Source organism: Podarcis liolepis, assembly GCF_965112155.1.
Source record: "Podarcis liolepis genome assembly, chromosome: 16".
In the NCBI taxonomy this organism is placed as follows: Eukaryota; Metazoa; Chordata; class Lepidosauria; order Squamata; family Lacertidae; genus Podarcis; species Podarcis liolepis.
In genome coordinates, this window is record NC_139567.1 from 13,952,196 (window position 1) to 13,973,922 (window position 21,727).

A 21,727-nucleotide genomic window follows, 5' to 3' on the forward strand; every position below is an offset into this window, starting at 1 on the left:
GGTACTTTGATCTAGAAGTGGGATTTGATTATTATTTGTCTGTTTGTTTGTTGATTGACTGGCCGTGTGCAAGTTAACTGCAATGCGTTCTGGTCTTTGTTCAGATTGCTTTTCTGAAGGCTGTTGACAAACCTAAAACTATAAAGCAGCATATCTTATGCTGTGCAGCTTGCATAACTAATAAGTAATAAAGGAATGATTGCAATAAACGGTTGCAGTTTTGTTTATGATTTTGAGATTACAGCCAGTGTCAGTGGTCATTTGAATTGCCCTCCCTTGTTCTTCTAAATAACCTCTCCTTCTGGGATTTAGCCACAAAGTCTTGTTGTGACATCCTTAAAGACTTACAGATTTATTGTGGAGGAAGTATGGACTACAGCCAACTTCATCAGATGTTTGCTGTTTATTCTCAGTTGATAGATGCATATGTGTTCATAAGGAAATATGCATATCCTTCCCTAAAACCATCTTGGGTGCTAGATCAGCAGACAATGTCCTCTTGGTTGTTCTATCGCCTTCAGAAATTTGAGGGGGGTGGCTTGGGAGAGGGAATTTTCTGTGGCAACCCCTAAGTTGTAGAACTCTCTTCCCACAGAGGTGTGTCTGTATAGGGAAGCTTTTTAAAGTTTAGTGTTTCGCTATGTTTTTATATGCAAATAATAAATTATTAGTATTAGTATTTGAGATGAAAATTTAGGACCCCCCCTATTTTGTAATTTTAAGTTGTTTTAAACTGTTTTTAATATTGTGTGATATTGTGTTTCAACATTTATGTTGTGTTTTAATTGTTGCAACCCATCGTGGGACCTTAGGGTGAAGGGCAGGTAACCGCCACCACCATCACCACCACAATATCATCAATAAGTTTGAGTTTGAGTGGTTCACAAAAGCTTACACTGCAATAAAATTCATCTTAAACTGCTACAAGACTGTTGGTTTTGCTGCAAGGGATTAACAAGGTTACCTCTATGGAAGACACAAGATTTACCCACTCTGGAAGAATGGCAGATGAAGGTGATTGACTACATGGAATTGGCAGAAATGACTGGCAGAATCCGAGACCAGGGAGAAGAGTTGGTGAAAGAAGACTGGAAGAAATTTAAAGACTATTTACAGAAATATTGTAAAATTAATGAATGTTAGAAGGATGTTGGATAGAAATTAAGGGGTTTCCAGCTGTAATGCTTTAGGAGATACAAAAAAAAAGGTTTATAAATGGGTAAAAGCTTAACGGGAAGGATTTGCTGAACTAACAAATTGAAGTGGAATACAAAGAAGGGAGGTATGAGGAGGTCTGGGGAAATAAGCGTAAGGAAGATATGTTATGGAAAATTATTTGTTTTTAAACTGTTTTTATGTTGTATTTTGTATTTTGTTTCTTTTTATATATTTTTTTTCATTGTTATATTTTAAAAAACTTTAATAAATATCTTTTGGGGGGAAAAACAAGGCTACCTCTATGGAAATAGGTATATAACAGCAATAACAAACAAATAACAATTAGTAAAACCTCATAACTACATATCCTAGTATTCTGCTCATGAAACTCAAATGTACTGCATGAATTGCTCACAGGCAGAGCCTGGTTTGTATTGCTTTCCCCTGTCTCATGTTGTTCTTATAAGGCATTTATACACGGGTGAATTAATATATAATTTCCAAGCATTTGTAATAATTCCACATGGTCACATTTTGGGGGGAAACTGTCTTTCTCAAAAATTTTGGAACACTTTCTCTGGTGTGTGTAGATATTCCCCCACAGATCTAACTGGCAATAAGCTTGAGAAGTATGCAGTTGTTGTTGTTTTAAATGAAGGTAGAGTTCAAATGGTTATAAAGAGAGGCAAAATACTCTGGGGAAGGAGGAAAAAACCAACCGCGAACCCACCCCTATCATGGATATCGTAATTTGGTAAGAAGAAACCATCCATTTAAGAAAGAAATCTACCGTATTTTTTTTGTTATGGAGTCCTTGTTTTCTTCCCTGTAAGCCTTCTTAACTGTTTCTGACACTTTCCTCCCTGTATGTGCTCCTGTTTCATAAGGAAACTTGCTATCTTCCTCAAAGGGCAATCTGCCAGCCTTGCCAGCATCTGGCATCTCTCAAAAAGTTGTCAGAAAGTTGCTATAACAACCGTTGCCTGATTGGTGGAAGTATATTGTATTTTGTGTATGTGATTTATAACTGGCAATACACCAGTCTTTGCTAAACTGCAGAGTTAACTGTCATGCATTTTTAAAGGTGCTTCCTTGTGATGATGTAATGCTGTTTGGTCCTAATGCACTTGAATTGCCTTTCGACACTCAGAATCTGGAGTAAAAGAACAGATTTCTCCATTTGTCTGATATTTATGTGAAGTGGCTCCCATAATCTGTGGTAATGTGTACAAAAACAGAAGGCAATACTTAATGTGTGTTACGATGTCTTAAGAGGCTCTTAACTTAGTTCTCTTCCCCTATGCTGCACTTGAGAAGCAATAGCTTTTAAAAAATGTTTTTAAAAATTCATGCTGGCATAAGCAATACCTATAAATATGTTGGCTTTCCAGCAAGCCATTCATCTAAATATTCTGGTGTGTTGCAGGGTAAACAACCAGATATTCTAATTTTACTAAAATGCAAATAGTTTGAAATGTGTATGTTGTAGATTAGGTTTGTGTTTATGGGGAAGAAACCACATACTTACTGCTTTAGTTTTATATTAAGTTTTAAAAAATATAAAATGGTAGAAAATCTTTTTTCTTTTTTTTAGTGTTATTTCTGTTCCCAGACTTTGGTACTAGGGAAGTTGAGCCAAAATTAGAAAAGGCTTTACAAAGAAAACTAAGTGTTTTTCTTTGAATTGCCCATGCTGCTCTGTTTCTGTATTACTCAGAATATATTATGTTTATTGTGGAACTCAATGGCATGTTGCAGAATATACTTGCAGAACACACACACAACCCATTCCGTAGGAGCCCTTACATAATTCACCCTCCTTTAAGAGCCTCATTTCTGAAAATAAGCGAGGGCTCTGTGCGTCATGTGAATTCTGTTGTCCTTTCCCCCCACCCTGCATATTTCTTGAGATGAAGTTGTCCTCAAAACGGACCTTCTCCTCTGAACTGCAACCCTGTCTGCAGTTTGCTCAAGCAGATGAGAGCTGGAGTCATGTGCCTGCACGGGTTTCGCTATGAATGCACACATTGCCTTCATGAAATGCCTCTTGCTCTGTTGAAAGCACCAGCATCCAATTGTATCCTCACTCCAGAGAGAATTTTAGCCTCATTAAAGAATTCTATAATTCATGTTTTTTAAACAACAACAATAAAGCTTCATTTGTTGCCAGTGACTTTGATCTAACCAATCCTTGCATTTTTAGAGGATTATCTTGGCCACATCCTGGTTCCTTTCTGCTTTAGGGAATAACCTTATGCTCTTGCCTCTTGTTTACTGGACCAGCTGATGTGTTAAGTACCAAATGGTCCCGTCTCTCCCCCGCCCCCTTGGCCTTCTGCCTGGCTCAGTGCTGTGGCCTTGTCTTGAACTCATAAGTAGAAATAAAGTTTGCCGTTCTCTCTTTGGGTTTATTTTATCCTTAATTGTGGCAATGAATGTGTCAGCTCCGCAGCTATAGGCATTTTTTCTTTTTAACGTGACTTATGTCATCTTGCTCTTCTGAGGCTCAGGGAAGGTTACGGTATGAAAAGCATACAGTAAAATATTAATTAAAAGTGAAGCAAAGCAAAACACACAAGCTAATCAATGTGATGGATGGTGACTTTCCTGCACTTCTGAGCTCTTGGTTTCTGCATGTGCTTCTTAACTCTCTGACCTTCTGCAAGCCTCTTTACGTCACAGTGGCTTTTTCTGATGTCACAACAGGTCTCTACAAACAGAGAGGTTGTGTCTTCCCTCGGTTTGCCATTGACTTTGCTTTTTTGTTGTGGACAGAGCAGCTTCTCTGCTTAGAACAAGTAGTAATGGGATTTGGAAAAGGTTAGAATTTTCTGAAGTCAGTGGCGTAGCATGGGGGCGGACACAGGGCCAGTTGCCCTGGGCGCAAAATTGCTAGGGGGCACAAAAATTCAACAGCTGGCGATGCCTCGGTATAGCTACATGCTTCCATTGCTGGGCTCTATTGAAAGTGGCTTCTCCATGAGAACCAGGAAGTGAGCTCTTCAGAAAATGGAACGACTCTTCTTTTCTTATCTCTGCAGCTGCAATCTCCTGGGTGATGTGGACACTATTACACAGTTGAATGTGCATGTGTACTCCATCCATTTCCCTCCCTTCAACTCCCCCTCCACTTTGCCCCAGGCACTGGCAACCCACGCTATGCCACTGCCTGAATTCCTTGAATGCTACACAAGTATTGCTCAGACTTTTGTATGACGTCTTTTGGGATTCTGTAGGAACATAGGACTATAATGTTTGGCAGTTTTTCTATGTTTTTGGTGTTCTTATTTTTATCTGTAAGCCTCCTTGATTCTTTATCAAGGAAAAGAGCAGGATATAAATAAATATATAAGATGACAATGACAAGAAGCTGTCTTATACTGAATCAAACCTTTGGTCCATCTAGGTCACAGTTGTCTATGCTGACTAGAAGGAGTTCTCCAGGGTTTGGGGCAGGCAGGAGTCTCTTCCAACTCTGCCTGGAGATGTTGGGCAAGATGCTCTGCAACAGAGTTACGTCCTTTCCCCATTGTAAGTAAGCAAGGTAGATAAGAAAATGTAGCCAACTTGCTCGAGAGGAGCTTTGAGACATCTATGGAGCTTGAAAGTTGTATTCACTTAGTATAAAGTTGTATTCACTGAGTATAAAGTTGTATTCACTGAGAGCCAGTGTGGTGTAGTGGTTAAGAGCAGTAGACTCGTAATCTGGGGAACCGGGTTCGCGTCTCTGCTCCTCCACATGCAGCTGCTGGGTGACCTTGGGCCATTCATGCTTCTCTGAAGTCTCTCAGCCCCACTCACCTCACAGAGTGTTTCTTGTGGGGGAGGAAGGGAAAGGAGAATGTTAGCCGCTTTGAGACTCCTTCGGGTAGTGATAAAGCGGGATATCAAATCCAAACTACTACTACTACTACTATTCTTCTTCTTCTTCTTCTTCTTCTTCTTCTTCTTCTTCTTCTTCTTCTTCTTCTTCTTCAAGAGCTTTTCCAGATCCTTATCCCATATTTCCAGGCACATCTTGTTTTTGTTTTAAACATATTTTTTATTAAAGATTTCTTAGTTTACAAAAGTATGTGCAATGTCTCTTTTTTCAAGTTACGTTTTCTACAGATCAGGTTCATTTGTTGAGACATTAGTGTTACATTAGGAAGAAAGGGGGGGAGAGGTGGAGGGGCCCATGGTGAGTTGGGGTGGAGTCCGGGTGGCGATGTTTCTATTTTACTTAACGTATGTGTGGGGTTTTGTGTCAGCGTCGCTTGTGTGGGTTCTCTTTACTATTCGCTTGTGTTCCTTTGGTGGTGAGAGAGGTTGGGGCTGGCCTAGGGTGTGGTTGTTCGTTTGTGATTGGCTGTGGTGAACTTTGTTATCATGTGTGAGTGGGGTTGGTGGATGTTTTTGAATCAGGTTAGCCCTATTGATTCGTATGCTATTGGTGGATTCTTGTCGTCGTCTTGTCAGGCTGTGCATGTGATAAAAGGGAGCCATACCGGGGTGAAGGTGCCTTCTTCCATTTGTCCCCGTGTCAGTTTCAGTTTATTGGTTATTTTTTTCTAATAAGGCTGTTTCCCATACTGTTTGGTACCATTGGTCCATGCTTACTCCACAACTTGTTAAAAAAGGAAAGGAAAAAAGAGCATTCCTCTTGATTCGTGAGGGACTAGAAACCTTAAGAAAATTTGAGATCCACAGTAATACTAATGTTGTGCCCATGACATCACAAGACAAAGCACTCTGGCAGTGGCCAGACGACCTTTTAGTATTCTTACATGGAACTTTTACCTACCTTGTTATAATTTATTTCCTCTGCTATTTATGCAAGTTGCTCCATAAAGGACAAATGGGTTACTTTGAAGTTTTTGCTTGAGTAACTGCCCAGAAAATTAAAAGGAATTATGTACAACCAACCGCAGTATCATTTCGTGGAGGTAATTTGACAGGAGAAAGTTTCACACTGTTTAATAATAAGTAGCACCTGCACTGGAGTTGGGAGTTTGTATTTTACTGACTGAAAGTAACCACTGACGTATGGGAAGTTATTTCCCAAGATACATAGCTGTAATTATATTCATGCTGGGAGTCCCATTATTTTGCATCAGCCCGTGGTTTTCAGCAGGTGGAATATACCCAAAACTTCTTCCTGGTTTTTGTAGATATCAAAGGATCAGACAAATGCCAGGTCCCAGAACAAAAGTGCTGTATATTACAGTACTCGCTGTCTTTCCATTGGTGCTGAGTGAGTCAGAGCCCTCTAATAAGGTAGCTCTTATTAGATATCTCTGGTAAGAAGGAACAGATGGATCTTGCTCAGGGCATTTGATCTGGCAAGGGACTATTGCATGAGTGGAACTGCTGGGAAACAGCTTAATTGTTATGGTAAAACGTTTCCAATGTGCTGTACAGTGGTACCTTAGGTTAAGTACTTAATTCGTTCCGGAGGTCCGTTCTTAACATGAAACTGTTCTTAACTTGAAGCACCACTTTAGCTAATGGGGCCTCCCGCTGCTGCCGCGCCGCCACCGCACGATTACTGTTCTCATCCTGAAGCAAAGTTCTTAACCCAAGGTACTATTTCTGGGTTAGTGGAGTCTGTAACCTGAAGCATATGTAACCCGAGGTACCACTGTACAGTGGTGCCCCGCAAGACGAATGCCTCGCAAAACGGAAAACCCGCTAGACGAAAGGGTTTTCCGTTTTTGAGCTGCTTCGCAAGACGATTTTCCCTATGGGCTTGCTTTGCAAGACGAAAACGTCTTGCGAGTGTTCCGATTTCCCCCCGCTTCCTCCCCCTTTTTCTAAGCCGCTAAGCCTTTAATAGCCTTTTAGCCGCTAATCCGCTAAGCCTTTAATAGCCGCTAAGCCTTTAATAGCTGCTAAACCGCTAATAGCGCTAAGCCGCTAATAGGGTTGCTTCGCAAGACGAAAAAACCGCTAGACGAAGAGACTCGCGGAACGGATTAATTTCGTCTTGCGAGGCACCACTGTATTGTTTTTTCCCTTTGGAAATCTGATAAATTCTTTCTCGGCTTGTGAAGCATGTTGGGATGTGGACATGGAGCAAAATGTGAACTACAGTGGTACCTCAGGTTAAGAACTTAATTCGTTCTGGAGGTCTGTTCTTAACCTGAAACTGTCCTTAACCTGAAGCACCACTTTAGCTAATGGGGCCTCCTGCTGCCGCGCAATTTCTGTTCTCATCCTGAGGTAAAGTTCTTAACCTGAGGTACTATTTCTGGGCTAGCAGAGTCTGTAACCTGAAGCATCTGTAACCTGAAGCGTCTGTAACCCGAGGTACCACTGTATACTGTGCACCATGAACAATGCTCTCAAGTGACATCAATTACAGGGACAGAAGCTATTTTATTCTGAAATAAATTAATATTTTATATCCTGACATTAGTGTGCTTGTGTAGACACATGTTGGATCACGGATACACACGGAGTGAATACAGCAAAAAAACAAGGGGGGGGTCTGATAATTGTGGATTAGTTTAATGCAGCAAACATCAACTCAGATAGACAGAAAGTCTGATGGCTGGAACCCAAATCCCGTGAACCGAGTTAAGTCAGAGAAATAAAGAACTGTGTGTATTGCATGGTGACCGCAGGCACACAATGTGCCTGCATAGTTCTGCATAGATACCCACAAGGTCTCCTCACCCTACTTCTTCTCATATTGAAAGAAGGCTTGGCCCACTGGATGCTGGTCCATTCGGGCAAGTGGGATACTTCCCTACCAACCTGTCTGCCTCCATCTGTCTGCCTTCTTACTTACAGACAGTCCAGGCCATGGCAGCAGAACAGCTGAGGATGGGGACAAGACTAGTTAACCCTGCCTGCTGTTGGCTTGGGCACTGCCTACTGCTTGGGCTCCCTGTGTTCTGCTCCAACAGTCTTGATGGGCACCAGCTACCACTGGCTTGAAAGAAGCACTTGCTGCGGTCAGTTGGGTGTGGGGTGGTGTCCACGACAATTCCTCTGGTTTGTGAATGTGCTGCAGCGCTTAAGATAATGTTTGTAAGTGCATTAACTGATCTAGAAGTTCTAGCCTTTAGTTCTTCCTCCACCACCACCTTGGATGTAATTCTGAAAAGCTCAATAAAACAGAATGCTGGAGAGCGGTGTGAGTGTACAGAAGGTTGCACTGATCCTAAATGTATTGCGGAAGTGCATTCAAGGGACTGTCAAGTTTGAAGCCACAACGAAAACCATGTGGCTGAGAGCCACAATGACTTCCCCCCACTTTTCACTCCCCACCAGCCCTGCTTCTTTCCTCCAGTTCTTGCTGCTGTTTTGCATTCCCCCCCCCATCCTCTTTCAACAAGGATTCACCACTTCTTTCCAGTACTGGGCAGCTATCTGCCTAACTCTTATTTCACCTATCTCACCCATTATAAGACCCACAACTGCTCTTTGTCCCTGCACCTCCTCCTTAAAATGCAATGATGCTTAAGGAGTGCATAGTGCTTTATCATGTTCAAAGGAAGTTGCATTTTCTAGCTGTAAACCTTACAAAAACTTTTATGAGATAAACCAGTATTACTAGCCACTCTCCCCTTCATTGCAAGGTGTTGTGCTCTGTGGCGCAGCAAGGCTCTAAGAGGGTATAGGGCAAGGCGAGATTCACAAGGAAAGGTGAAAGAAGGTTCAGGGGGGATAACAAGGCAAAGTGAAGCAAGGCAGAGTTCACGCTGAATGCAAGGCAGAGATCAGGGTGGCAGGAAGGCAAGGATCAGGCTGTGTTCCAGGGGAGACAGAGCTCTAAAGTTGCCCCAGCAAGGAACAAGCTGAAACTGATCCCTGCAAAGCAGATGTTCTGCCACTAAGCTTATGGCCCTTCCCTAGTTTGAGCTTGAGACTTCCAGATGTGTAGCTCAGTCTCTATGCCACTGCACTGTGCCCTGTGTCAGCTTTAGCTGGGTATAAAGCATATCTTTAAAGCAATTTGCCCCTCAAAGATTCTTGGGAACTGTAGTTTACTCCTAGCCTTGCTGCTAGTCCCATTGTGCAACCCAGCCTTTCCCAACCAGGTGCCCACCAGATGTTTTGAACTGCAGCATTCATCACTGATGGATGTTGACCTCCAAAACAGACCAGGAGGCAGCAGGCGGCTGTTGTGACCCATGAATTCAGAAGACTTAGGTTTGCTTTGACTGCACTGGAACTAACTGGAGATTGCAGTTTGGACTCAAGGTTGAGAAATTCTGTAAACCGAGATATGCTTCCTTTGGTTTGCTTTGAATTGGCCTTGTAATTATATGGAATGTTTTTAAAAAGCCCGTTCCAGGTTCCAGGTCTCACAGTTGCATTCCCTCCCTTTTAACATATCTAAATGAATCAGGCCTGTCCACCTTGGAAAACATGGATTGTAAATGTCAGTGTCAGTCTTATCCTTGCACTGCTTCTCAGAAGATAGAGCTTGGCAGGATGTGTGCCTATGAGCAGATCTTGGTGTTCCAACAGTTTAGCTAATTCTATTGCAGATTGATAGGGGTGTTTATAGGTGGCCATTCATTTTGGACCATAAAGAAGGCTGATCGCCAAAGAATTGATGCTTTTGAATTATGGTGCTGGAGGAGACTCTTGAGAGACCCATGGACTGCAAGAAGATCAAACCTATCCATTCTTAAGGAAATCAGCCCTGAGTGCTCACTGGAAGGACAGATCCTGAAGCTGAGGCTCCAATACTTTGGCCACCTCATGAGAAGAGAAGTCTCCCTGGAAAAGACCCTGATGCTGGGAAAGATGGAGGGCACAAGGAGAAGGGGATGACAGAGGACGAGATGGCTGGACAGTATTCTCGAAGCTACTAACATGAGTTTGACCAAACTGCGGGAAGCAGTTGAAGACAGGAGTGCCTGGCGTGCTCTGGTCCATGGGGTCATGAAGAGTCGGACCACGACTAAACGACTAAACAACAACAACACCATTCATTTTGGATGGCTTCTGGAGTGGGGAAGAAGTGACAACAGTAAATGCCTCTGAAAAAAAATTCTTTCCAACACCCTAAGTGCCTTGAGACTTTCTTTTGTCCCCTAAATACATTTGTGCTGCTGTTTGTGCTGACCAATGTAAAACTATGTTGAATGCAAAGCTGAATTACCGTATCTCCCTATTCCTCAATATTTATATATCTAGAAATATCATCCATGGTTTTGCTCCCTCGGTTGCTTGCAGCTGGTCTGTTGCAGATCTCTGTCCCCAGTGTTGTAAGGCTCACGACATATTCAGAACTTGAGTTAATTCAGGTTCAGAGTTTCAGTTTGCAGCCCGCTGCTCATCTCCCCATAGTTCTTTCCTCATACATCTCTGCCCAAGACCTATACTCTGAGATTTTCCTGTTCACTCGAAGTCTCTGCCCTGCCACCATGGTCTGTATGCTGTCTCTGAAGCTGTCTACCTGTGTGACGCAGCCTCTTTTCCTCCTCAAAACTCAGCTCTTCTGTGGTATAAACCTCCAAGTTTCCATGCCCAGTTGTAACTTGGCCCATAGCTAAACTTAAGCAGGCACAATGGAAACAGCCACAAATTGCTTCTTTGTTCATCCCATTTCTGCCTTCCTCCTCTCCTGGTGAAATTTGGATTGTAAACTCCTTGGGGCATGGACTTTTCCTGTAGTACATACTGATGGCACTACACAAATTCTACCACTGTAGCTACTACCAATAATTGTAGTTAATAATGATTAGTTCACAAGACCATGGTGCATCTGTATGTGTGTGTGTAGATTTGTTAGTGTCTTCTCCAACACTGGTGCTCACAATCCCTGACCATTAGGCATGCTGGCTGGGGATGATGGCAGTTGTAGCCGAACAACATGTGGAGGACACCAGGTTGAGGAAGGTGGCAGTGGGGAACCGTCCATTGGGTCACATTATTTAAAATGTTATTGAAAGTGAGAAGAAAGATAACAGTAACAACAGACATAAAAATCCTGATTCTCCCTTCCGTCCACCCTTTTCCATGAGCATTATGACTATAATTTTCTTTCCTTAGCAGCAGTGCTGCTACTTATCACAGTGTTTTCAGGAAGCGTAACTGTAATCTTGTCATTTGCGCAGGCACGTTTTCCTTAATTTTTGTTATCTCTTTTCTTTCAGCTGGGCCTCAAAAGCTTGGTGTGGCCTTTCAGATATTTTCCAGGAAGGGAGGTGCATATTTCAAGAGGTCTTGAACTTCTGGGAAATGAGCCTGGAGGAAAGGGGAAGGGCCTGACGGCCGCCACCCCTGGTGTAAAGCATTTCCTGAGGGATACGGCAAAACTGGTAAGTCCGGAAATAAGGATTGCACGTGAGACTGGCACACTAAAGGTTGTCTCCACTTCTTCAGTGGAGTTTCCTGTTCAGGGGAAGGGGTGGCAGCATAGCTGTCAACGTTTTCCCTTTTTTAAGGGAAATTCCCTTATTCCGAATAGGATTCCTCGCAAGGAAAGGGAAAAGTTGACAGCTATGGGTGGCAGCCATGTCCCAGGAGCACGGCCGGATTTACATATAAGCTAAATAAGCTATAGCTTAGGGCCCCACTCTAGGGCCCCCCTAAAAAATTAAAGGAAAAAAAGATGTACATTTCCAAAATATAAGATAAAAAACAAAAATAAAACCTACATACAGTAACAGTTTTTTGTGTTGTGTAGGCTCCTGTGATGTAAGCAATGGGCCCTGCCTGCTAGCCTGCTCCCTAAAATATCACTGGTTTGCTCATTTCTATATATAGGGTGCCTACATTCTGCATGTGCAAATGGCTTTAGATACCTATTAGGTCCATAAATTACCATATAGCATTTATTCAACACATAAAACAGCGACCATTTGTTGTTGACAAAGGACAGCTGGACATATAAAGGGCCCCATTACCTTCAGTAGCTATGGGCCTCATCAAACCTAAATCCGGCCCTGGCCAGGACGCTTCCCCTCCTGTGTCCAGACCAGTGGAAGGGAGGTGATTCTGGAGGCAGGAAAATACACTCCTTTCCTTTGCCTTCCTCCTGAAACATCCATATATAGCACAGGGAATTGAGCTGTCCCCCCCTTTTTTTAACCTCATGACTACCCCCAAATCCTGTCCTTCTACAGGACGCTTACTGCAAGCTGTTAGGGGCTGGAGCAAGACAATTTGCTACCCTGGGCTCCTTTTGAGGAATGGCAGGATATAAATTTAACATACAAAAAAATCAGTTCCTTTTATCCTTGTTCCCCCAACTTCACGTCTGCAGGGCTTTGTTACCTTTCTGTTTACGCTTTTTCAGAAGTGTTCACACCTTGGCAAGAGATAAATTAGAAACAGCTTAAGGAGGCCAGTTAGCGTGAAGCTGGTTTGAGAAGCAGCACCTCAAACAGTAGCATTTCATAACAAAGGGCATGATGTATTTGCATTTTTGTTATGTGATCATGGATTAAAAACCCAGTGAGTGTGCAGTACATTGGAGTGTGAGCACAGCCTAATTGTTCTTGCTGCCTTCTGTTATTTTACATTTATTTGCACTCCACACACCATGCAGTTATTCCTCCCTCCTCCATCCCTGCAGCTGAATGGACACACTCTTTTAAGTCTTTGGAAATCTTCTGGCATGTATGAGAACTTTAAATCTCTATTATCCTTTTGCCTAGTACATTCTGGGGGGGAGTAGGAGTCGAACTTGCCAACCACAACTTTAACCTTGGCGAATTCCTTTCTTTTTGCTCATCTTTTTGCTATTGTGTATATGTAAATGTTTAGCCTTGGTCAATGTGGAGTTGTGCCAATTTGTGGTGTTATATGCACAACATAAAAAGAAAATAAAAAATTTGGGTGGGGAGGGGGTGTTGAGGAGAAGCAGATGATGGCAACTTTGAAGATGGTTATGAATCTTATTTCGTACTAAAGCTTTGTTTTGAAATAGAGAGGCTTGGTAAATCTTTAGCTCCATGGAAGGAACAGGTGTCATAGTAGCTTTGTGGCAGAGTACCTCTTTTACATGCAGAAGGTATGAGGTCCAATCCTGGCAGCCCCAGTTAAGTGGATTAGGTACTGTAGAGGTTCCGAGAAATACCCCTGCCTCTGAGATAGAGATGGGCCTCCACCGGTCAGTATTTGGGCTAAAAGACCAGTTATTTGTGTCATGGACAAAGAAGGAAGGAAGAAACCAAACATTACACATTTATTTATTTTGTCTCTCCTCTCCTCGGCTGCAGCTGCATTCAGCTGCAGGATGTATAGTGTATGCATTTGTGTGTGCGTGCGTGCGTGTGTGTGTGTGTGTGTGTGTGTGATAATTATATTGCCCATGATGTTCTTGAGCAGCTGAACAAACGCAAGAAATTGCCAGCAAAACTGCCTTGCTGGCTCAGCCAGGATTCTGTAATACTGCATATCATAAAGCATGAGAAAGATCCCACAAATCCCCCCCCCCTTTTTTTGAATTAGCAACACAGCTGGTGCAAACCTCTTGGTAGCAAGGAGGACTTTTCACCTGCAGGACTGTTTATTTTGAATGCATGCAATCCATGTAAAATAGTCGTTGCCAGCCTACTCAGACCTTGGGGCCCCTGGATAGTTCAGGATTTGCTGCCCTCTTCCTCCTTCTTTACCGTTTGTTTGTGGCCATGCTGTCAGGGCCTAATGGGAGTTGTTGTCCAAAACATCTGGAAGGCACCAGTCGTGAGTTCCACCCCAACTGGACAAAGGCCAACGATGAAGAATTAAGTTACAGTGGTACCTCTGGTTAAGAACTTAATTCGTTCCAGAGGTCCGTTCTTAACCTGAAACTGTTCTTAACCTGAGGTACCACTTTAGCTAATGGGGCCTCCCACTGCTGCCAAAATTCTGTTCTCATCCTGAAGCAAAGTTAGGTACTACTTCCAGGTTAGCAGAGTCTGTAACCTGAAGCATTTGTAGCCCAAAGCGTTTGTAACCCGAGGTACCACTGTATATCTATTGTACAATTTGTAAAGGATAGATCTGGGCTCACCCAACTTTTTGAGGCTGGGGGCACACTTGGAAATCTGAGACATGCCATACAAAACACCCCTTTCATTGAAGAAAACGGTTTCATGTTCATATCCTGCCCACAACAAACAAAGCAGAGACCAAAAGAAGTCGGCACACCTCACCCTGAAAAAACAGGAAAACCCTGTTTGCAAAAAAACAAAACAAAAAAGAAGAAAACCCCAACAACCTCATTAAAACTAAATAAATAATGGGAGGGACTTGGGAGCTTGAAAAGCACCAAGGGGATATGAGGGCACCATATTGCAATGTCAAGAAGCTTATAGTTGGATAGGGCTTAAGAGTACTCAAAGTGGTGTTCAGAGCCAGTTCAGTCTGCCAATATCTAGTCAAACATTGAGCAATTTCTTTTGAAATAGGACTCTTTCGTTTGTGGATGTACTTGTTTACTTGATTCCTTCATGCCTGTGGGTCTGTTTGGTTTGGGCCATGCGGGGCTATTGATAAGGGACATTACTTTGTACCTTGGCCAATACCTGTACAGCGCTTCGTTTGCACAAAACTGAGCAACTGGAGGACTAGTGTCATGTTTACAGTAGGTGTGTGCGTGTGAACACGTCACATTGTTGAAAGCCAAATAAATGCAGGGCATTACCTAACTAAACTTGAGGCAGCACAATAAAGAACTGTGCTAAAGTATATTTCAAGTAGGTTTAACATAATTGCTGTATGATTCGGAGCCATGCTGCATAATGCCCATTAGTTTCCATAGCCTAGAGCAGGGCTCCCCAAACAGTGATCTGCTGGCTGACAGTGATCTGTGAGCTTCGTTCAGGTGATCCTTGGTGCCTTGTGCTTGGAGACGGGAGACGTCACATCCCTCACGCTTAATAGTCATATTGATTTTAATTTCTTTTATATTTTGCTTACTGTCAGGGCTGCCTCAGGTCTCAGCTCACAAAAGACCAACGCCAAGTTCTTCTTATATACAAGGATGTTTATTGCAGTTCATTATTGGTTCCACAACCGAGGCGTGCAGCCCCACGTCTGTTACGCTTAGACCGCTGAAGTCCCCTCTGAATCAGTCCCTCCCCTGCACCAGTTTAATAGGCTTACGCTGCTCCACCTCTTCCTTTCTTTCCTTTTCCGCAGGGTCTTCCTGCCCGCTGGGGTTTCGCCCCTCCTGGATTCCCCTGCCGTGGAATCCCCAGACTGCTCTCCCTCCCTCCTGCGGGCTTTGGGACTTGGCTCCTCCTCCGGGCTCCCTGTTCTTCCGCGCGCCTCCACATTTGAACTTGGCGCGCGCGCCCAACCTCTAACCTTCCTTTTGACAGTTACACTACTCCCTTCACTACTCCCCTCCCCTTCCGGGAGGGTGGCTTGCTCCGACCCCCCTTCCCTTTCTGCTGCCAGAGCTGCTTCTCCTGATACACTGGAACCTCCTCCCCCTTCGCTGCACTCTGGCGGGGAGGCTGGTCCAGACGCCCAGCTGCCACTTTGGGATCTCCCACTGGCCCCCTGCTCCTGACACGTCCCCCCTGGGGCTCCCCTTGCCTTGACCACCGGCGCCCCCTTCTGGGAATCCTCTGATTCGCTGGAAAGACTCATGGAATGCCTTGAGTCATTGTCATCCTCTTCCTCGCTGTCCTGCGATTCATCCCCATCGCTCTCCATCTCCTGCCTCCCCTGTACCTCTGTCCCTGAACCCCTGACACTTACATTTCTTGATTCTGTGGAGTACAATATGTAAGAAATAAAAGATGCAATAAAAATGCAATTTTTTTAAAAATAACAGTAACAGGAGGTTCTCATGTAAAGAGAGTCCTTTCATGCAATCGGCAGCATAGCACTGGTTGCTGGTGCCTGGGGCAGGCACACATGCACTGGGTGGGTGGGGCATCAGCCCAGCCCTTGATGCTGCCAGAGCGACCCCATCCTCTCCTCCACTGGTGCAAAGTGGGGCCATGCTGCTGGGGGAGCCCAATCAGCTGATGTGGTCTTTGGTGGGTGGAGAGGAGCACCGGGCTGGGATGCGTTGCGGCACCTGCCTGGGGGCTCCTGGTTTGTGCCCCCTCAAAAATTGTGTGCCTGGGGCTACAGCACCCCCGCACACACCGCCCCCCACGCTACGCCCCTGTGTGCAGTACTTTTCTGTCCGTGGAATAAGGCCAGCCACTTTATATGTGCTGATTGTGATGAGACATATATGTTTGCTTTTTAGCCCAGGGCTGTTTGCTCCAGGACCCAGGACACAGCGCGGCATCCAGCTAAATCATTGTGCGTGCGTGATGGCTTCTGTGAGCACAATGGAACTTCTCCTTCCCTCTCATATCCCTGTCCCCAAATCTGCTCCGGAGGGTTAGGGGGGAAAAATGCCTAGAGGGCATTTGGGTAGTGCAGGGGTGGGGGAGGGAGAGAGAGAGAGGGAGGGGAAGTTACGTTGTGATTGCAAAAGCATTCAGCACGTGGGATGGTTTAGCCGAAAGCAACCCATAGGCCACATTAACACCATGCATTTATAGCAGTATCATGCTTTCTCCAGAGAATTCTGGGAGCTGTAGTTAGTTAGGGGTGCTGAGAGTTGTTAGTAGACCCCTATTGTCCCTGTAATATTATTACATAGTGGCTTAGCAATCAGTCCCTCTTCACAGGGAACTCTGGTACAGTAATTATAGTTCTGGGAGGAGAATAGGGGCGCCTTACAATTCTCAGCACCATCATCAAACTACAGCTCCCAGAACTCTTTGGAGAAAGCCATGGCTGTTAAAAGTGACATGATAGCACTTTAAATGTATGTTGTGAATGTGGTCATAGTCTGAAGGTATGCAATTATCTTACTTCTGAATCAAAGGGCAAATAGGAATTTCGTCACTGCCCGGAAAGGGAACTCCCCTAGATCCTTATGCTGTGAGTAAAATGCCTTGCCTTCCATGGAGGAAAGGTAGGATGAAAATATAATAAGTCATATCTGGTACATTGTTTCTCCTTGTCATCATTTGTAAGGATGCGTAATCCTTAATTCTCAAACCCCTTATGTGGATTCAAGGTAAATAATCTTAACTCCTGTTCTTGTCTGAAGCTGTCTTCTAGCCTAGTACACTAGTTATTTCTCAGTTTTTTTTTCTAAACCAGCCATGTAACAAAATAGAACACATTTCACAGTTCAGTGAATTGACATCTGCAACAGGATGCTATTCCCCCCCCCCTTGTCTTAATTTGTTGTTGGTTTTTTAATTGAATTCGGTTTGAATTCCATTTTTAATTGGGTTGGTTCACGCAGAGTTTTCTTTTTTGAAAGCAACAACAGCGATATTGCACCATGTTTCCCATTTCTGCTCCTGGCAGATCAGCTTCCATCTCAGAGTCTTTCCTACTTAAAGCATTTGCAGAATTCTGTTGCACTTCTCCTTCGTACCAGCAGCTGGGCAGGTGGCCTGAGGATTTGTCAGTGTTGGCGACTGTGTGCAGAATTTTAAGTTTTGGAAACCAGGCTGCAGGAAGGACCAGGAAGGTCAAAATCTCTGGGTGCACTACCCATGCTGCTACTTCCCAGCCCCCCCCCCCCAAAAAAAAAGACGGGGGGAAAGGGAAGAAGAAAAGAGCAAATCAGCTTAATCTGGCTAGCCTGTTATCAGTTAGTTAGACAAAACAGACTGTGCTAAGTAGAGTCTAGGGAGACCTGTATTTTAGATGAAGATGACTCTGGTTTACACATGCTATTATATGCATTAGTGACCTCTACTGGAGAAGGACAGAGCAGAGTGTGCCTTAGCAAGTGTGTTGTGTTTAGCTTAGTGATAGCTTTTGCTAGCACATGGCTGCTGCTGCCTAATTGGACAGATTGAGCACTTCAGTGGTCTGGGCTGGAGGGGGAGGTGGGACTGCCTACAATAGCTGCACAGCAGTTGGAGCAAATGTAAGATTCCTTCTAATCCCAGCACACTCCTATGCAACAAAGTTAATGTAACAAGGATATAGGAAGGAAATTCTATAGATGCAAGAAGTACAGGGCTGAACAGCTTGGAGCTTTCTGCACTGTGTTGTGGGATGCCTTAGGTTGTCTCTTAACTGTGACCTTGAATAGGATTGGTCTAGACTAGGGGTAGCCAACATGGTGCCCCCCCAGATGTTGCTGGACTCCCAACTTTACATGAGCTCCAGTCGGCATGGCCAATACAGTCGTACCTTGGTTTTTGAACAGCTTAGTTCTCAAACGTTTTGGCTCCCGAATGCCGCAAGCCCAGAAGTGATTGTTCCGGTTTGCGAACTATTTTTGGCAGCCAAACATCCGACGGGGCTTCCGCGGCTTCCAATTGGCTGCAGGAGCTTCTTATAGCCAATCAGAAGCCGCACTTTGGTTTCCGAATGTTTTGGAAGTCAAACAGACTTCCAAAACGGATTCCGTTTGACTTCCAAGTTACGACTGTATTAAGAGAGGATGGCAGTTAATACTCTGACAACATCTGGTTGGGGAAGCCTTTTAGACCATTCTCCTCCTCCTCCTTCCTCATAAGATACACAACAAAAAACTATAATACAGCACATTAGTGAGCAGTTTCAAGCTGTTGTGATGACCCTACATAGAGAACATCATATAAAACTCTTTGAAAGCTATTCATCCCTGCAGTCTCTAACTACTGGGAAATAAATATTTAAGAATAAATATTATGTCACACCATAGCATTGCTAAGTGAACCTCTTGGGTCAGAGATTTTGTTGGATCATAACATTTATGTCTAGACATTTCAGCAATGTGCCACCCTAGACAGCCCATAGTGGGAAAGCGGAGAAACCTCGTGACATCCCTCCAGTCTTCTTCCAACATGTAGTCCACACAAATATAAACTTCAATAGTACTTTGGCACAGAATCACTTGTTAACTCTCGGGAAAACAGATGTATGTGGGGACGCCAACTCATAAAGTGCCGTTCAGAATTGGTAAACATTGTAAAAATATAAAACAGAAAATAAAAGTGGAAATCCTAGTTAAACATTACTTACAGTATGGGTGCAGGGCATGAGATAGGAGATTTTGCTTTGCTGAGCAAGTTGTTCCTATAAAGAAGGAATATATTTAGATATAAACTCCTCTATGTGGATTACGAGGCTTCATACTAGAGAAGGCTTAACGACAAAGCATAATATTTGTTTCTGTTAAGATAAGAGTATGAGTTTCCTTCGGAAACATGATAGTAATACGTTCCTTCACAATGGGGTCACCTCAGTAATTAGGGGTGCTGCATTTTGGGGGTATCTGTACTGCTTTTGATTACAGTGCAGTGGCTGTCAGTCAAGTCATAGCATGATAAATGTGAGATTTGTGGTGTGGTATGTGAGTTATAATAGAATAAAAATTTACCAGATTATCAACCTGTTATTTTAAAAAGCTGGAACAAGGCCTTTTGAAGTTACCGGTAGTTAGGGTTAGCTGTTTTAGGATACAGTGGGTTATATTTATATCTGTGTATGAAACAAAATGTGAACCAATTTTGCTTGGATATGCTGCATCAGAAAAATTTGTCATAAGCAGTTTTTATCAGGAAGCACTACACAAGTTTTGAGTTTTATTGTACTGTGTGTGTACAGTATATAGGCTGTTGGGCTGGGGGGACGAATCGGTGTTTATTTTTATATGCCTTTGAGGCTTATCTGATTCTCTGTAGTTTATTGCAGAGTGTGTTGAATATTGCTTACAAGTTGAGGGTTTAAACCGTATATATTGTGAAAATTATGGTTTGAGACTGAAGTATTTGTTCATGACAGCTTATTAGGTGTTATACACTTCCTAGAGTGTGTAATTTTGTATGCTTTTACAACCCCCCCCCCCGATAAAGAGTTTCGTGAAATTGTGTTGGGACCACATCTACTTGCACAGTTATTTTTGTTTTGTCTTTGACTGTGTACCCATGCTTATACCCTGTAACTTGTAAGGCAAGTGTTTGCATTTTGAGACCCAGCATGGCATACCATCCAAACACTGATGAAAATAGGGCTGTCCTATTCCATAATTAACTATTTATACCCTGCCCATCTGACTGGGTTTCCCCAGACGCTCTTGGCAGCTTCCAACATATATAAAACACATAAGAAAGCATTAAACATTGAAAAACTTCCCTGAACAGAGCTTCATTCAGATGGTTTAGTGGTTGGATAACTCCATACCCTTCAACATTTCTCCGATGAAAATAGGGACATCCTACCATACCCTCCAGCATTTCTCTGAGGGAAGTAGGGATGTCCTAAGGAAAAGCGGGACATTCCAGGATCAAATCAGAAACTGGGACAACTTCTGTAAATCCGGGACTGTCCCTGGAAAATAGGAACACTTGGAGGAGCTGGTGTGGTGTTCTGCTGGGATGAGGAACCTGTGGCCTTCCAGATGTTGAAGGACTCCAGCTCCAGCTTCCATCAGCTTCAGAGTAGCATGGCCAATAGTCAGGGATAATGGCCCTCGGATTCCTGGAATGCCACAGGTTCCCCATCCCTGGTATAGTGGGTAGGGTATGTGTCTGGGAGGGGGACCCCTGTCTGAAACCCAAGAGAGTGACTGCTGGTCAGTGCTGACAACAATGAGTTAGATGGTCTGACTTTATATAAGGCAGCTTCCTATGTTCTTTTGACCCCTCCTTTCCGCTTCTCTTTGATCAAGGTGGCCCAACTTTCCATACCAAGTGGGCCGCAAGAGTACTTCAACACAGAACCCGTGGGCCACAAACTGAATTAAAATTCCATATCGTAGATTAAAGTGTTTGCAATATATTTAAGATGATTTAAAATACACAGGTAATATATGCCCTCAAAGACACAATTAATTATTAAACAAACACTTTCGATAACAATGCACTACACAATAAATAAATTTCAAAGGCTTTAATATGTTTTTTTCTTGAATGTTGAAGACGGCCGCGAAAAAAAGGGCCGCAGGTTGGATTACCCTGTCTTCGATATATTTATTCTATTATTTCTACAGCCAGGGTGGAGAACCTCTGGCCTTCCAGATGTTGTTGTTCCAGATGGTCCTTGACCATTTGGGCTGTGGCTGATGGGACTTGGAGGATGGCAGCTTCCTCATCCCCTGCTCTGCAATCTTGCAGGCATTAGCTAGGCTGTGCTTCCCTTCAAGAGGATCACTGTGTTTCTGTTTGCTAGCTAAAAGGACAACTATAGTGGTTACAGGTGAGAAGGCATTGCAGGCAGACAGGTGGGCAGACTCTGCGCCCAGCATCGAAATGCCACAGAATTCTGCAGGAGGGATAGTCCCATTTTGATTCTTCTTTTGCCAGCCCTCAGCAGGCTAGTATTTCATTTTCGCAGGCTACATAAGTTTTGTGGGCTTATTTGTAACCTTAGCAGCTGTCATCACTTTCCAACTCACTCCATGCTGTTTCACAATCACAAAATCCGTCCATATAGCCAGAGAAGAAAGAAGAAGATGTCGGTGGTATAACATATCCAATCACATTTTCAATAACGTGCAGTCTCTCTCTACTCTCCCTTAATTTTTATTTTTCATTTTTGAATATGTCCACTAAATGTGGAAAATGTTGCCTTTTTATTTTTAACATCTCCAGCAGGCTTTTATTGCTGCAAAAATGCTGTTATTTAACATGAGCAGTGATCATGTACTAGACACAGATTCAAACAGATA

The 21,727-nt window shown here is 43.5% G+C and overlaps 1 protein-coding gene across 14 annotated transcripts in view; it reads left to right on the forward strand.

Moving 5' to 3' along the window:
* The window catches only part of ST3GAL4 (ST3 beta-galactoside alpha-2,3-sialyltransferase 4), a 185,116-nt gene that overhangs the window by 74,407 nt on the left and 88,982 nt on the right, over positions 1-21,727 (forward strand). For all 14 annotated transcript variants that reach the window (XM_083480700.1, XM_083480685.1, XM_083480701.1 and 11 more), the window contains one exon: positions 11,256-11,420. The gene's annotated coding sequence lies outside the window, so the exon portion shown is untranslated. The remainder of the gene's footprint in view (positions 1-11,255; positions 11,421-21,727) is intronic.